The sequence below is a fragment of the Camelina sativa genome, chromosome 4 (assembly GCF_030686135.1).
Source record: "Camelina sativa cultivar CO46 ecotype springtype chromosome 4, ASM3068613v1".
NCBI lineage: Eukaryota > Viridiplantae > Streptophyta > Magnoliopsida > Brassicales > Brassicaceae > Camelina > Camelina sativa.
The window spans coordinates 5,384,574-5,398,889 of record NC_141883.1 but is presented as its reverse complement, the minus strand read 5'-3'; the positions used below and the strand labels follow the sequence as shown (position 1 = coordinate 5,398,889).

At 37.7% G+C, this 14,316-nt stretch overlaps 1 non-coding gene and 1 pseudogene across 2 annotated transcripts; one reads left to right on the top strand and one right to left on the bottom strand.

Moving 5' to 3' along the window:
- Nucleotides 1-1,740: 1,740 nt before the first annotated feature.
- LOC147945437 (small nucleolar RNA R71) lies at nucleotides 1,741-1,846 on the bottom strand. Its single transcript, XR_015597942.1, has one exon. It is a non-coding gene; the product is annotated as a small nucleolar RNA R71 (small nucleolar RNA).
- A 4,509-nt stretch (nucleotides 1,847-6,355) lies between these two features.
- On the top strand, nucleotides 6,356-13,548 carry LOC104783567 (alanine--tRNA ligase-like; annotated as a pseudogene). The gene is made up of 23 exons (XR_015596254.1): nucleotides 6,356-6,413; nucleotides 6,906-6,983; nucleotides 7,296-7,518; nucleotides 7,709-7,849; nucleotides 7,993-8,139; nucleotides 8,262-8,417; nucleotides 8,752-8,881; nucleotides 9,154-9,250; nucleotides 9,427-9,547; nucleotides 9,725-9,784; nucleotides 9,880-9,930; nucleotides 10,004-10,095; nucleotides 10,180-10,285; nucleotides 10,388-10,510; nucleotides 10,846-10,989; nucleotides 11,100-11,171; nucleotides 11,261-11,336; nucleotides 11,413-11,555; nucleotides 11,642-11,750; nucleotides 11,836-12,113; nucleotides 12,213-12,395; nucleotides 12,493-12,678; nucleotides 13,201-13,548. The product of XR_015596254.1 is annotated as an alanine--tRNA ligase-like (transcript).
- Nucleotides 13,549-14,316: the final 768 nt, after the last annotated feature.

Genomic DNA, 14,316 nt, shown 5'->3' with positions numbered 1-14,316 from the left:
TTTATTTTTCCTGCAACTTTTGAGAGAAAATCCTGAGAGATTTTAGAGAGTTTTTGGAGAGAAGAATCAAAACTCCTTCGAGAGAAGATTCAGAACTCCTTTTCTACTTATTTTAATCTCTTAATGCAATTTATTCATTGATTATGTCTGAGTAGATCTGCTTGTTAGGTTTAGGATTTCTCATTAGAGATTTCATGGATTGTTAGATTGATTAATTGTTTGGATTCATTATCTTTCTTGTTCTTCACCATAGGTTGTTTTTAATGCTAGATCTTTGATTAGTCATCTGGATTTAGATCTTAGGATTATTGATTGATATGAGAATATAATTGATTTTCCTGATAAAAACCTTTGGTGGGCAAAATTACTTTTTACAAAGAGATTTGAATTATTGATTTTGTGAACTTATCTAAACTTGATTTTATTGCTGATTTTAAACCTAGAATTTTACAAAGAGATTTGGATTTTCTGGTTTTAAATTTAGATAATATTTACAGTGAGAACTGATTATTTTACAGTTGTGTTTAGAGTTCAAGAACAATGCTTAATTGTTGAATCCTGCTTGTTTAATTAATTGATCTAATTTCCATGATTTCCTGAGAATTTCCCTAGGCCTAACGTTAAATCCATCTGAATTTACATCTCTTTTATTTTCTGTTTAATCTTGCAATTTAATTACAATATTTTGGTTTAACATAATTAAAAGATTATTAAATCTATTGTGTGAATCTGAAGTCTTTGTGGATTTGATCCCTAAGTACTACAATTGATCTCTTAATTTGAGAGAGTAGCTCTAAGGTAAATTTAAGCATATCAAATTTTGGCGCCGTTGCCGGGGCTCTTTTGATTCACCATTAGATTAAAGTCTTTGATTTTGTCTAAATTTTTTCTTTTCTTATTTTACTCACACGCTTTTGTTTCTTTCTCTTGTGTGTTTCAGGTACATGCCTAAGCCTAGCACCAGGAAAAATCCTACTGGTCCAGTTGTTAAGCTTACAAACCAAGAGTTAGGACAACTAGAGCGTGAAAACACAAAAGCAGCCAAGTCAACAAAGATGGTCAAAACAATCATATTGAGACCTGATGAGGCTGGAGTTTTGAGGGATCAAGAGGGTCATGTGTACAACGAGCAAGGCCAAAAACTTGATGCTGAAGGACGAGTTATTCAGGAAGAACTCGTCGTGGTTAAGGCAGATGCACGCGGCGTCGAGCGACACAATGACAGCATCGATCGACGCAACCAAGACGGCATCGACCGACGCAACATTGGCGTCGATTGACGCAATGCCAAAGCTGGTGCGAATGGTGCGGATTTGGATGGTAACGACCAGCAGAACCTTCAGGGCAGAAGGGATAACAATGGAGAGCTTGTCAAGACTCTTGCGGACTTCAACATACCAGACTTGTTCTATGAGAACCGCTCTGCAATTGTCCCTCCTCCATTTCCCAGGAATGATTTTGAGTTGAAGCCTGCCTACGTCGCTCTTGTTTGACAAAGGCCATTTCAGAACTTGCCGCATGAGAAGCCTCTAGACCACATTGAGCATTTTGAGGATATAGTCACCAGCATTAAGGCTAATGGAGTCACAGAGGATTATCTCTATTGCAAGCTCTTCCCCTACTCTCTTGCTGGGGAAGCTTCTCATTGGCTAAGACAACTCAAACCAAGATCTCTAAAGACCTGGATTGATACCAAGGTGGCATTCCTCAACTGCTTCTATGATGATGCAATTTCCGATGAGCTGAGGATTAAGCTCTCCACCTTTAGACAAGGACCTGCTGAATCTTACAAAACTGCTTGGGTGAGGTTCAAAGCATACCAGAGATACTGTCCGCATCATGAGTTCTCAGAAGTGCAGTTGATTAGCATCTTTTTCAGCGGTATTGACTGGAGGTATCAGATGGCTTTGGATGCAGCTAGTGATGGGAACTTCAAGACAAGGTACCCGGATGAAGCTGAACAGTTGATAGAAAGGCTAGCCTCAAGCAACATCACTAAGAATGCAGACCTAGAACGGAAAAGAGCACATGAAGGCAATGGTCCAAATCAGTTTGCTGCGGTGAATGCTAAGTTGGATACAATGCACAATCTTCTTGTGGTAAAGAAGTCTGTCCATTTTGCTGAAGATGTTGAGACTTTTGAACCAAAGCCTGAAATTACAGAAGATGTCAACTATGTTTATGGAGTTGGGTATCAAAATCAAAGATTTGGTCAGAAGAATTCATTCTCAGGAAATCCAAACAACAAGTTCACTAGGAACTATGGTTCTTCTTCTTACCAACCCCTCCCTCCACCCAATTCAGAGAGCAAGATGGAATCAATGATTGGACAGATTTTGGAAGGTCAACAGAAGTTAACAGTAGACTTCAATGGGAAGATTGATTCTTTATACAAAGAACTCTTTCCAAAATCACTTGTGAATACTGCATCACGATCACTAACAATAGAAGTTTGACAACCATGATGTTTAAAGACATTATCCAAATAAGCTTGAGCAACCGTTAGAGCACTGTAAGGATGAGACAGAGCAATGAAGTGAGTAACCTTGCTCAACCTGTCCACCACTACCATAATCATTGACATGTTTGCTGATAGAGGAAGTCTTTCTATGAAATCCAAGGATACTTCACTCCAAAGAGCCTCCGGAATGGGTAAAGGTTGCAAAAGTCCTGGCGAGGCCGCATTGTCACTCTTGCATTGCTGACAGACCTGACAACTCCGAATGTAGGTCTGAATATCACTCGTCATACCTTGCCAATAAAAGACTCCTTTAACCCGTTGATAAGTAGCATCCCTCCCAAAGTGGCCACCAACACCAAAACAATGTAACCACTCCAAGATAGTATCACAAATCTTCACATCCTTCGGAACAACAATCTTATTCTTGCGTCTAAGAACTCCCTGCATCCACGAATAATGTTTCTTACCATCAGGTTCATCCTTAAGAATGGTGATAATCCCCTGTACCTCCACATCAATCGCATAAGCTGCCTGAATATCCTTTAATAAATCACATTCAACCACTGACAAAGCCATATGCAATGCTTCAGAACCCTTCATCCTTGATAATGCATCTGCGACCAAATTCTCATTTCCCTTCTTGTATTGAATTTCATAATCAAATTCCAACAATTTAGGCAACCACTATTGCTGAATAAGAGTGTTGAGACGCTGCTCCAGTAAATATTTCAAACTCCGCTGATCCGTTTAGATGATGAAATGGGCAGGAAGCAAATAGTGCCACCATTTATGGACAACAAAGATGACTGCCAACAGCTCCTTCTCGTAGATAGATAAGTGTAACTGCTTACCCTTGAGTTGTCGGCTTATATAAGACACCAGATGACCTTCCTCCATAAGAACATCACCAATTCCCAACCCACATGCATCAGTCTCAACCACAAATATCTTGGTAAACATCGGAGCAACACAAAGAGCCTCCTTTAAACTGTCAAAAGCATCCTGAGCCTCTGAATTCCATTCAAATGCATCAGTCTTTGTTAGAGCGTGTAATGGACTGGCAATGATCCTAAAATTTCTGACAAAACAGCGATAGTATCCAGCTAACCCTAAGAACCCTCGTAGTTGTTTAAGAGTGGTAGGTTTTGACCACTCAGCCACAACCCGTATCTTGGTCAGATCAGTAGAAACCCCTTTTGCACTGATGAAATGGCCCAGATACTCCACTCGATCCTCTGCGAATGCACACTTACTCATCTTCGCAAATAACTTCTCTTCACTCATCACCTCAAACACTTTGCGCAAATGTTGAACATGTTCTTCAATTGTGCTACTATAGATGAGAATATCATCGAAAAACACTAACACAAACTTCCGAAGAAAAGCTTTGAACACCGAGTTCATCAGACTTTGGAACGTAGTCGGAACATTCGTCAAGCCAAATGGCATCACCAAGTATTCATAATGTCCCCCATGTGTTTTGAAAGCAGTTTTTGGCATGTCTTCGACCTGCATCCTCACTTGATGGTACCCTGCACGCAAGTCAATCTTAGAGAAGACCATCGAACCCCCAAATTCATCCAGCAAATCCTCAATCAACGGTATTGGAAACCTGTCCTTGACAGTGACACCATTTAATTCACGGTAATCAACACATAATCTCCAAATGCCATCCTTTTTCTTCAGAAGAACCACTGGGGAAGCAAAAGGACTTGAACAAGGTTGGATAGTTCCACCAGTCAACATCTCCTCCACTATTTTTCTCTATTTCATTCTTCTAATGTATAGCATACCGATAGGTCCTCTGGTTCACCAGATTAGCTCCCTCCACCAACTGGATTTTGTGGTCATGGTTCTTTCGAAATGGTGGCAATTATTTTGGCTTAGCAAAGACATCTGGAAAACTCTGTACCAACTTATCAACTAGAGGACTAGCCTCAAAGACTTCAGTGATAGCACTCAATGATAACCCTTCGGAAGCAACAACATCGTCAGTCTCCTGCACATAAATCATAGAAACTTGCACATCTTCCTCATCCATTTTTCTTAACCTTTGAGCCTTCACATCTCTCACAGAGCCATTCTTTATGCCATATAACATCACCTTTCTCTTTTTTTTTTCCAGTAGAATGACATTTCCAACTCCTTGAAATCCCACGTAATAGGACCAAGAGTTGCTAGCCATTGAACTCCTAATACCGTATCACAACCTTGTAAAGGAATCAACATAACATCAGATTGGAAAAAAGTTTTCCTGACCCGCCATTGAAACTCATTAACCTTCCCTTGAACTGCTAATTTACGACCATCAACCACTGCAACACGCCTCAACCCCGAGACCTACACGTCACATCCCAGTTTAGCTGCTACTTTTGGATCCACAAAGTTGTGAGTGGACCTTGAGTCTAACAACACGTAAATGGGTCTCTTGCCAAACAATCCCTTCAATTGCATTATCTTATGGTCCGATATACCAGAAACGCATTGAATGATACTCGAGGTAAGTTTTCGTCATCCAACTCTGTATCCTCCAAATAATCCAGTTCACTCCCAATTCCTTCTTCCATCTCCATGGAAAACAGTTGAGTTTTCTTATGTTGTTGGTAATGCTCGGGTGTGAATTTCTCATCACACCAATAACATAACCCCTTGGCCCTGCGATCACTCATCTCTTCACGAGACAGGAACTTCTTAGGTGCTAGTTCAGTCGTCTTAGCAGTATTGCGGAAACCCTGCTGACCACTCTCTTTAGCCATACCTCCACGTCCACCTTGACCAGTATTACCACCCTTATTAATCACCCCAAATTGAGGATTCTGTTTCCTAGGGTGAGCTCTCTCGTATAACCTCCCCAACAACAAACAATGACGCACTGTACGGGGTTGAAACATCTTGACATGCATTTGAGTATACAGTCTCAAACCCGCTAAGTACAAGCTCACCAAATATTATTCTGAGAGATTCACCCTTGTCTTGATAAAATTAAACTTTTGGTGATAATCAACAATACCATCTGTTTCTTGCAATGCCTTAAGCTCCGCCATTGGATAATCACACTCATCTTCGAACCTCTCCTTGAGTAACTTCACATAACCATCCCAATCATAAAACACCTCAAGGCCTATTCCTGATTGCACAAACGAGAAATGCCAAGTTGCAGCATGTGCGGCCATCTTCACCCTCATTTCCCTAGGAGTATAATCAACACCAAAAAATTCTTCCACCTTAAACAACCATTCTTTGATTTGACTCCCATCAAACCTGGGGAAATCGATCTTACCCAGCCGAGTGAGATTACCGTAGTGATAGTGAGCATAAGGTCTAATCGGATCAGATCTAACCACCTTAGGAGGATCCATGTGATTTAATCGAACCTTTTGAGACGAGGAAGCCCTCGGATCAGTCCGATCGTTGCTGAATTCACTCCGATCATACCAAGATTCTTCCCGATCAGTGTTTCCTTCTGAATTTCTTTGCCTTGATTTGCTGTGGTGCGACTCAAAGCTTCAAACATTCCATTAACGTAACCATTCGATGTTCATAAAACACGGAGGATCACCTTGCCGGCTCTCGAGACGAGAGAAACCTGACGAACCCAAAAACAAGTTTTAGAGAATTGTTTACAAGATTATTCGATAAGATTGAAAAAGAGCTAACAAGTGCTCATATAAACAACTAAGATCCTCCAACGACCTCTTGCTTCCAGCCAACCACGTGTCGAAGAATTGTACCACATGTGGGAACCGCAGTGTGGACTCTGCAAAATATCTATCTGTATCACACCCACTTTTGACGCTTTATATCTCGTCTAGGGTTACCTCTTTGATTTCTGTCCAGTTTCCTCAATTGTGAAGCTAAGTAGCACTCAAACGGGTACGGAGTCAGGAAACAGGGATGGGAACGAGGACCAAAAACGACAAACATAAAATTTATGGATACGGAGATGGCATGGGTATATCAATAAAAATACCTATAGGATACAAATATATAAGAAACCACACATATATAAAACTCTACATAAAAAAATACAAGTATATATTACTATCCTCTATACTTGTGTACATGCCCAAGACTGATTCTAGCTTAAGTTTCATGGTTATCCATCAAACACTAAACTTGAAACATATTCGAAGTAAAAGAGATGAGGACTAAACAGAGGATATAGGAAAATGAACTTGTATAGTAATGATATTTCCTATTCTTTTATGTTTTATTTGGAAGAAAAATAAGTGAATAAGTCGAAACGTTTCTGAAACCCTATTACCGCCGTCCCCAAAACTGCAGCCGTCCCTGCCCTGTTAGAAACGTCTCAGAGACGTTTTTTTGGCCGTTTCCGTGAAGTCTCCGTACCCGGGACGTTTCCGATACGGGAGACGTCATCAAACTGCCGTCCCCGTGCATCATAGTTGTGAAGGCCATGGGAGATCCATCGGCAATCGTTGAGTGGCCATCGAAGAGAGTAAGAGATACTTATATCAATTTGTTCCTCACAAGGATCCAACGCTTCTCTTCACTAATGCTGGTACGAAAAGTCGGCGGCCAAAGTCTGCTTTTTTTTTTTTTTTTTTTTTGCTCTCTTCGTCTAAGTTGAAAATTGTCAGTTAAATATGCACTGATCTCTCACAAGTCACAAGGGATGATGCTATTGATATTTTCTTTGGGTGAAAGGGTTTACTATGTTTTCTTGAATTGAAATTGGTATTTTTAGCTAAATTGTTTAGTGTTTCAGATCTCCTAGTTATTATGTATTCTAGCATTCTTTTTTTTTTCGTGAAGCTTATTGGCATATCTGGTAAAAGGTTGAAACTTGTTATGTAATTTTCTGTATTTCAAGGAATGAACCAGTTTAAACCAATATTTTTGGAGATGGCTGACCCAAATACCGAGCTTGGCAAGTTAAGGCGTGCATGTAACACCCAGAAGTGTATTCGTGCCGGTGGAAAACATAACGATCTTGACGACGTGGGGAAAGATACTTACCATCACACTTTTTTTGAAATGTTGGGCAAGATTTCAAGAAGGAAGCCATCGAATGGGCTTGGGAGCTTTTAACCGAGGTAAATAAAATAGCTCTACTGCAACCTTTTCTTTTTCTTTTTTTTTTTTTTTTTTTTTTTTTTGTATATACAGTGAAGCATTTTTCTCATTGTGTCACAATCCTATAGAGTTATTCTTCTCTTTTCATTGCCTTGGATATTATTTCATTGAGAGCTGATCAAATAGGCCTCCCTGTTTTTTCTGCCTCAGGTCTATGGGCTACCAACTGATCGAATTTACGCTACCTATTTTGAGGGTGATGAGAAAGCTGGCCTTCAACCTGATTACGAGGCTAGAGATATATGGCTGCGATTTCTCCCATCTAAACGTGTCCTGCCTTTTGGTTGCAAAGTCTGTTTGCTTCCTCCTTACTGTTTTTACGAAATTGCTTCCTTTTCTCAATGATCCGATCCATTTGTTCTTGTTTTGACTTTTTTAACCTCTGCAGTTGTCGTTTTCTAAATGCTAGCCTTCCTTGTCATTTCAATTTGCAGGACAACTTCTGGGAAATGGGAGACACAGGTCCATGTGGACCTTGTACTGAGATACATTACGATCGTGTTGGTAACCGTGATGCCGCATCCTTAGTTAACAAGGACGATCCAACTTGTTTAGAATTATGGAATCTTGTCTTTATTCAGGTACAAACTCTCTCTCTCTGTCTCTTTTTTTCATAACATAGATCATGTAACTGCAGCTCTATATTACCTCGTCCGCTACTTGGAGCTTTTCTCTTGGCCTCTTATGTGTATTTCCCAAATAGTTCAACAGAGAAAAAAAAGCTGGCCCACTGAAACCTCTGCCTTCTAAGCATGTCGATACTGGTATGGGTTTCGAGAGATTGACATCTGTTCTTCAGAATAAAATGAGCAACTATGATACAGATGTCTTCTTGCCTATCTTCGATGACATCCAAAAGGTAATTTGAGGGAACCTTTTATGACATTCTGTTTGTATATTACGGCTGTGCAAGTCCCAGAGATCATTCTGGTCTATCTTTTATCCTCTGGTTTATGGGTCTTGGTAATCCTGTGAATTTGATTGATAGTCTCTGGTTCTTTCCTCTGTGATAGAATACAGTTTATTCTGAAATTTTTGTAGTAACATGGTTACGGCTTTATTGTATGCGTTTCCTGGAGATCAATTCCTTACTAACAGTATCAATTTTCATGCCTTTTTCTCTGTATAAGAATTATAATTCTCTAGACTGGTCCTTTCCCTAATTATTCTGAATCTTAACTTGTGGTTTTTAGGCCACGGGAGCTAGGCCATACTCTGGAAAAGTTGGTCAGGACGACGTTGACAGAGTTGACACAGCATATAGAGTTGTCGCTGATCATATTAGGACTTTATCAATTGCTATTGCTGATGGATCTCGTCCTGGTACTACGTTTTTTTCATCTCTCATTTCTAACATTTTTCTTTTTGCCCCTTCAACGTTTGGCATTTTTATTATTTGTTTTGAGTTCAGACCTCTACTCAAACTTAGCTGATCACTCTACATTCTTAGGAGAAAGTGTTTTTGATTCGTTTCTAAGTTGCGCATAATGATTTTCTTAAAATTTTCTTACTATCTTAGTCAATGTGTTCAAACAAAGATTAAAATGCTTTCTTGTTGTTTAGCGAATATTTCCTAGTATAACACCCTCTTGCAGGTAATGAGGGCCGTGAGCATGTTCTGAAGAGTATTCTTCGTCGAGCAGTTCGCTTTGGAAAAGAGATTTTAAAAGCTGAGGAAGGGTTTTTCAACAGGTAAGAATTTAATACATTAAATTGTTGGTATATTGTTCAAGTATTATTGTTTATGGGCTGGAACATGTTTATTTCGGTCCTGTAATTATGTAAATGCAACTTATATGTCCTTACACATCTCAACTTCTTATGTATGACTGTGTCTGTCACTGATCAGTTTTGTGCTTAACTTGTAGACTTGTTGGTTCTGTTATTCGGGTGATGGGTGATGTCTTTATCGAGCTGAAGGAGCATGAAAAGAAGATCACAGAGATAATAGAAGAAGAAGAAACAAGCTTTTGCAAGACCTTGGAAAAGGTGCATTGATGTTTTGGAAACAACTCCTACCTCCAATTTATCTCTTTGTATAACATTTCATATTCCAACATCACTCTGTTTAATGGGTGTTTGGACATGGGTTAACAAACACTCTTTGTTGGACAAGTGAGTGCATGAACAGTTTCAGATAATTGACTTTTCAAATTCTCACTGCAGGGAATTGGAAAGTTTCGTAAAGCTGCTCAAGCAGCTCAGGGGAATATACTGAGTGGAGAGGCATGCTTCTTAAGAATTCTATTCTTTTTCATTTTGAATGTTGCAGTAAACAGAAAACTCATTGCCTTCTCAACATACTCGTTTTGTTGTTACAGATTGCTTTTGACTTGTGGGCTACATATGGTTTCCCAATAGATTTGACTCAGGTATTTTAAATCATTCGTAGTTCTTTGTGACAATTGTATGTGCTCTTTCTTAAACCTCGTTCCTGTGTATCAGTTGATGGCTGACGAGATAGGATTGATGGTTGATATTGACGCTTTCAATAAAGACATGAAAGAGTTCAAGGATAGATCCAAAAGTGCCCAGAAAAATGTATTCCAATTATATGTGCTCTTTTCACATTTTTTCCTTTCTATGACTGTTTGATTAGCCACTGACGATGTCAATAATGTTGCACCAAGCTGGTGTTGAATCGTCATGGATGTTAATGCTACATCAACGTTGCTCAAAATTGGCGTTACCGCAACAGATGATTCTTTTAAATACATTTGGTTTAAGGTTTGTCTTATTTAAACTAAACTGTTATAGTTTTGTTTAGAAGGGAGAAAGAAGATGCTAGGGCGTGAAGTGTTAAATAACCCTTCCTGATTTTTGGTACAGGATCACGAGACCGAAGTAAAAGCTATCTACACTGGCTCTCTCTTACTGGAAAGTTTTGCTAGTGGGGATGATGTGGGGCTTATATTAGCATCTACTAGTTTTTATCCTGAGCAGGGTGGTCACGTAGATACTTGTTATGTTATTCAGTTTGATACATGTTTTTCATTTCCAATCACATAAATGTAAGCATTAAACTGTTGTGCCGATCATGTTAATCTTGAGTGGACTGCATTATTTCATAATTTTATATTTTGGCTTTATGTATTGGTCCGTAAATGCTGAGATGTTGTTATTTTGCCGGATTTGCTTTCTAATTTATGAAGGTTTTGTTGACAGCTAGCTGTGCATATACTAACTATGGTTCTTTAACCAATTTATATGAACTTGGTTTTGATACATTTTCCATGATTTATCTGTATATGGAATCTGTGCACCTTACATTTTACTCTGGCAAATAGATTTTTGATACAGGTCTTATAGAAGGCTCATTTGGTACATTCAAAGTATGCAAAGTGAAAACAGTTAAAGGCTTTGTTCTGCATATTGGTTGTCTCTCTACCAAAACTGGAAAGTTATCGGTGGGGGATAAAGTGACCTGCAAGGTAAACAGTTCGCCTCATACGGTGGTTTGTCTCTTTTTTACTTTTACACGGTATTATCTAAAATATAAAAGTTTAGTGTTTTCCTTATCTCTGATTTCTAATGCGTGCAGGTTAACTATGAGAGACGTAAGCTGATTGCTCCAAATCATACCTGTACACATATGTTGAATTTTGCCTTGAAGGTATGTATGCGTTAGCTAATACAATGTTACCAAAAAGTTACATTAATTTTCGAATGGTTCTTACAACTATGTATTTCTCATGAATCCAGACAGTGTTTGGGGATCACATTGAACAGAAGGGATCAATAGTTCTACCTGAAAAATTTCGATTTGATTTTTCGCATGGTACAGTATATATTAATAAAATTTTGATGTTGATTGTCTATTTCGAGAGTCTAATGGATTGCGTGATTGTCGGTAGGCAAGCCAATTGAGCCTAATGATTTGAGAAAGATCGAATCTATAGTAAATAAGCAGATCAAGGACAAACTCGATGTATTTACCAAGAAAGCAGTGCTTTCTGAAGCCAAGCGAATCAAGGGTCTAAGAGAAGTATTGGGGGAAGTAAGTTAAATAAATTCTCTTGCTAGGCTTTTTTAGTTTGTTTTTACTAATTCTTATAGCATCTTCTCTTGGCTCATCTTTTTCAGGCCTCCTACGATCCTGTCAGAGTGGTGGCAATTGGGAGACCGGTAGATGATCTCTTGGCTGATGCTGAAAACAATGAATGGTTATCAATTTCCTCTGAGTTTTGTGGAGGTGGGTTTGCATTGGTGGTTGTGACCAAGATATCACTTCTCTGGAAATAAATATTGAGTATGGCTATTTTGACAAACTATTCCAGGAACCCATATAACAAACACTGGTGAAGCCAAAGCGTTTGTTATTGTATCGGAGGAGGGAGTGGCCACAGGTACTCGTAGGATAACTGCTCTGACCGGTGAGTGTGCTCTTGATGCGATGAATGTGGCGTCCTTGCTTGAAAAAGAAGTAAATGATGCATTTAAAGTGGACGGGAGTGCATTGGAAGAGAAAATTAAGTCTTTGAAAAGACACTGTGATGAGGCAGTTATCCCAGCTGCTAGAAAGGCAGATATTAAGGCAAAGCTTGCTCTGCTTCAGGTGATGCCTTTTTTTTCACCCCTGCAGTTCATAAATTTGTCTACTCTTCGATCAACAGAATACTAAAATGGTGGTTTTCTTTTTTTTTTCTCCTTGCAGAGTAAAGTGCGAAAAGCTCAAAAGAAAATTGCAGAGCAAAACCTGAAGAAAGCTGTCAACATAGCAACAGAGGTAGCCGCGTCCGCAAAATCAGATGGGAAGACCTTCTGCACTGTCCAGCTTGATGTGGGTTTGGATTTAGTAGCTGTGCGAGAGGCCGCTTTAGTAGTCATGGAAAAAAAGGCACCCCTACTCTCTTAACGTTTCACTTTTCACTTTTAATAGTTATACATGGAAACTAGTAATAGTATGCTAAATAAGGTTTTGGTGAATCTGGCAGCGGATGGCTGTAGTGGTTTGCAGCACAGATGAAACCATGAACAAGGTGGTTGTGTGTGCGGGAGTTCCAGACAAGATGGATCATTTCAAGCAATTGGACGTTATTGAATGGTTGAAAACTGTCATGGTCCCTCTAAACGGGAGATGCGGGCAACGGAAAGGAAAAGATGGTCTTGCATCAGGACAGGTATGACTATTTGTGAACATGTCTTTTGTCTTTCGTTTCCTGTGGGTCTTATTAAGACCCTGGCATCCTTAGCAGCAAACAGTCACATTAAGCCAATTTTTATTTTGTTTTTGCGTGTCAGATTCTTTTACTTTGACATAAAATTATATGTAGATAAAACAGGTGTCATGCCCAAAGTTATATTGTTTGTACTTGCTTTAAAGTTGTCCAGTCTGAACATTATCCTTTAACTGTATTAGAGAGTTTTGCCCATTATCCGGAATTAGATTTAAGACAATCCTATTAGAGGTCGAACTGCCATAGTAATTGTAAAGTCTCTGATTTGGCTAAGGCATCTACGGATTTGTATTAATTTGCAAAGTTTATTGAGTATAGGCCCTGACTACTCGAGTTTCTCAATGTAGTTTTTCTTGGGATCTAGTACAGTTCACGGATGTTGTAGATTTCAGCTTGGTCTCGAATTTGACAATGGCACCCTGACACTAGTTTTGTCTTACAATCTTCAATGTGTTTTGGTTTCAGGGAACGGATGCTTCTCAAGTCGAAGTGGCTTTGGATCTGGCTGCATCCTTTGCATCGTTGAAACTGAAAACTTAACCGACTGGTGAAGACATGATAATTTATTGGTTTTGAGGATTAATCTCTATATCTATACTATTAACTAGGATCTATTAACTAGGGCAATTCTTTTTATTTTCTTTTCTTTTAAAATTGTCAAATTTAGTTAATTTAGTGAAGTTTTAGTTATTATTTTGTAGTTTTGAAGAATAGAGCTATTAGGGTGCTATCTACACATTGTTGTATTTGCAAAACTTTCAAATTCTTTTGTATTGTTTGATTAGACTAACTATATATATTTGCAAAAGCTCAGTTTGGTAGAACTATATATATATATATATATATATATATATATATATATATATATATATATATATATATATATATGAGATGGTATACATAAACTCAGAATTGTAGATAAAGTCTACAATTCTATAGTGCTATATATATAATTGTTATAGTGCTGATTTTTAATTTAAATAATATATATATATATATATATTCATTTAAATGTTATTTATTTAGTACTATTTACTGGGTCTATCTTCATTCATTTTTTAAAATTGAGAATTTAATTTCTGATTGTAAATATTATTGTTTTTAATATTAGATATATATATATATATATATATATATATTGAACTACAATACATTATAGATTTTTGTTTTTTTATTTTTTCCTAACATATTTCTTTTCCATATTTATGTGGCTTTATTTAATTAATTTTAAACAATTAAATTTCTTGTTTTTGTAATACACTAAATATAATATTTGGAATGCTATTTTTTAATTTTTTACGAATACAAAATATAATGCGTCAATTTTCTATATATTTGTCACTATAGTTTAGATCAAATGAAATTTAGTGTATTACAAAAACACATTTTAAGAAAACAATGATTGTTGAGTTTAAATATATTTTTTTTTTGACTAAAGAAATATTATTTAATTTTAAATAAATAACAATTCAAAATTTTAAATATTTAGAGTGATTATTTTTTGAAGTTTACAAAACATCAATTTTTGTAGGATAAAAAAAAATATTTCAAAACATCAATGTTTGTTAGACTGAGGAAATA